This window comes from Trichomycterus rosablanca, chromosome 1 (genome assembly GCF_030014385.1).
Source record: "Trichomycterus rosablanca isolate fTriRos1 chromosome 1, fTriRos1.hap1, whole genome shotgun sequence".
Lineage (NCBI taxonomy): Eukaryota > Metazoa > Chordata > Actinopteri > Siluriformes > Trichomycteridae > Trichomycterus > Trichomycterus rosablanca.
The window spans coordinates 52,331,227-52,334,500 of NC_085988.1; the positions used below are offsets into that span (position 1 = coordinate 52,331,227).

Here is a 3,274-nt window from a genome sequence, read left to right on the forward strand (position 1 = left end):
TTTTTGTAAAAATTATTGCACTGTTTTTAGTTTTTACTTTTTACTGTAGTTTTGCGTATATTCATAATTGTAATGTATATTCAACATCTTTAATTATGTTACATTATTTTTGCTCTCTACTGTGCTGCTTTAACAAATTTCCCAATGGCATCTAAAAGGTGATTTATCCAAAAATCCTAGGTATTTAATTATTATTAACTACTATTAACTATTTTTGTCACAAATACTTTCACATAGGGGAATTAATACTTTTTCAAGTTTTCACAGCTAAACTAAAGTCGTAATAAAGTTAGTTACTTATGTAACAGTTTAAAGGACAAAAAGCCAATAAAAAAATAAACCGTCTTAAATAAGACACTTAAACCTGTCAGTGCTGACATTATCGTATCTGTTATCTCTACTTTTCTGTCTGTATATTCAACTCCAGGTCTGGGTCCCAGATCGCATACAACGCACTAAACAGTAGGTAAACCGATATTACTGGTGGTGTACTGATCTTACTATTTAGTACGGTAGTATGCGGTTTAAAACAGCATATCTGCCCTCCAAGGCCCTAACGAGTAAACGAGACCAAAGCATTAGCTTAGCTAGCGAGCTAATGTAACTAGCCGTTTTCACGTTTAGGAACAACCGCCTCGGACACTACGTAATAGTTAAATAAAGTTGGTTTTAAAGCTATTTTTTTTTTTTTCGAGCTCGACGTTAATCGTACATAATGTTGCACAAGGCGCACTACGTTGGCTTTGCAACAGCGCTAGCTATAAAAGTAGCTAGCCCGCTACGTCTCCAAAACAGTAAAACAAGTTTAAACTAACACAGCTTTTTTATATACAAATTTAACCCGCAGCGCACAATAAAACAGAGCACTTAAATGTGACAGCCTGGTAAAGAAGGCTCAACGAGCAATGCTGAGTTCGACATGTCAATGATTTTGCACAAACTTACCCCAGGCTCAGGTTGAGTTTGATTGCTTACAACAGGAGCGATTTGTTTTGCTTTAGAACTGAAGTAGCAGTACCGGACACACTCACTGTGTACGACGCTTTCACACACTCGCCAGAACTACACAAGTTTATCCTTCAGAAAAACAATACACAATGTGCAATATTTTTACTCATTTGATTACAATCGGTTATGCAGCTGCCAAGTTTGACGGGCTCGAACACTTACATGCGATGTAAGAAAAAATCGGTTATATTTTCGATTCAAAATGGCGATCTGTGTGACGGGAGCGCGCAGCACGAGTCTCCTCCGAGTTACTTACTGTGGCAGAGGCGCCCGCTCCGGTTTAACCCATTTACACCTGGATTAAATAGCGGTAGAATAACAGAAACCTTTAGGCCTATGTTTAAACAGATTATACTGGCCCCATTTGCATACCACCTTTACTTCGATTTTTCTCATGCATATAACTGGGCATTTTGACAAATTACGAAGAAGGCAACCATCTGTAAGAGCATCCCAGAGTCAACATGTGTGTCCTACAGAGAAATGTGTGTAAAAAAGAGAGCTGAGTAATTAAAAACAATAACAAGAGGACATCTGTAATAATTTAATAATAATAATAATTTAAACATTTTAAACTTTACAATACATGTACATTACATATTGGCTGAAAAAATATCTATAAAGTTTCCACCACACACCATATCCAAATACAGAATTTTATTTTGTATTTTAAAATAAACCAGATTTGGTTTGTGGGAAAAGTATACAAACAGTTCTTCTTTGAGTGTCTTTATACAGAAAAACACTCTTCATACTTTATTAGTTATATAATGCGGAATATTTCAAAGATATTCCTTTGCAATGCTTTATCATTTGGCTGCCAACTTGTGTGTACTGATGAGACTCAATTGAATCCCAGAACATGCTAGTGTGAATGCATGGAAAACAAATTTTAATTTTCTTTCAATATATGATACAGACTGACCAACACTATTACGCTAAATCAGCATTGAAAATTGACTTTACTTTTAATAGCCTTCTACAATGCTGGAGCTTCTTAAAACGGAAGATTTTCTTTTAAATAGAAGTGTTATTTACCTGCTATTAAATTGTTTTCCAACAAAATCCGCCCAATTTGGCGGATAATCGCCCAATCTGGCAACAACACTGGAATGCGCAGAGAAGCTGGCGCTTTTACTCGTAGCGCGCCACGAATACTACTAAATAGTACTACTTCTGTAACTGTGTTGGTGGTTGACATTTATGTTGAGTGTATTACTGCACTGTTTTGGTGAAGAACTACTCATCTGAGGTGCGCTGCTCCTGCGTGCAGAAATGCTTCCGCAAAAAAATTTGCCGGCAAAGCGGTGGTGGGGGGGCCAGAGGGGTGGCCGAAGATTACTTTATGGTGGCCATGGCAACCACTGGCCACCCCCTGGCTCCGCCCCTGCCAAGAAGAAAGCAAAAATATCTTTTCACTAAGGAAAATGACAAAAATAGTAACGCACAGTAACTTGGAAATAGTAACGCGTTAGATTACTCGTTACTGAAAAATGTGGTCAGATTAGAGTAACCATCAGACCATCAGTGGTGGTGGGTGTTTATAAATAAACATAAAAAATATAACAGGTCATACACCGTCATAGGAACATTATCAAAATGTTTTATTTAGGCTGTTTAGCATATATTATTTTCATTCTTTATAATAATAAATCAAAACCATATTTTAGGCAAAACAACATGCTTAATAAAAATGAATTGAGATCAATCATTTCCTTCGGGATAAATAAAGTATCTATCTATCTATCTATCTATCTATCTATCTATCTATCTATCTATCTATCTATCTATCTATCTATCTATCTATCTATCTATCTATCTATCTATCTATCTATCTATCTATCTATCTATCTATCTATCTATCTATCTATCTATCTATCTATCTATCTATCTATCTATCTATCTATCTAAAGAACATCATGTAAAATTTAGACAGAAGTTAGCATGGATGCTTTGACTCACCCCATACACAGAAGGGTTTGATGCACTATTTTGTGCCCCATTCACCTCATCACAATTATCTGCAATTGCCACAGAAGCCCTTCTTTTGATTTGTACCAGATGCCATAGCCTTAATATCCTAGGCAGTTCATGGCTTGTACCTCGTTTTTAACAAACTCTTTTGAGTTTCGGTTACGCCACTGTTCGTGAATGGTGGTTGGTGACATGCTGAAACGCGTTCTGAAAATCAGAACGTTCAGCCCTGTCTACAAGGGGGCGCTGACTGTCCTGCTTTGTACCAACACTGAGAGTTGACAACGTGAAC

At 36.7% G+C, this 3,274-nt stretch overlaps 1 protein-coding gene across 10 annotated transcripts in view; it reads right to left on the minus strand.

Moving 5' to 3' along the window:
* The window catches only part of ppp6r2a (protein phosphatase 6, regulatory subunit 2a), a 119,097-nt gene extending 117,844 nt beyond the window's left edge, over positions 1–1,253 (minus strand). For 9 of the 10 annotated variants that reach the window (XM_062994416.1, XM_062994399.1, XM_062994432.1 and 6 more), the window contains exons 1-2: positions 1,171–1,253; positions 946–1,077 (exon numbers count right to left, since the gene is read on the minus strand). The gene's annotated coding sequence lies outside the window, so the exon portion shown is untranslated. The other variant, XM_062994391.1, reaches the window with a different exon arrangement.
* Positions 1,254–3,274: the final 2,021 nt, after the last annotated feature.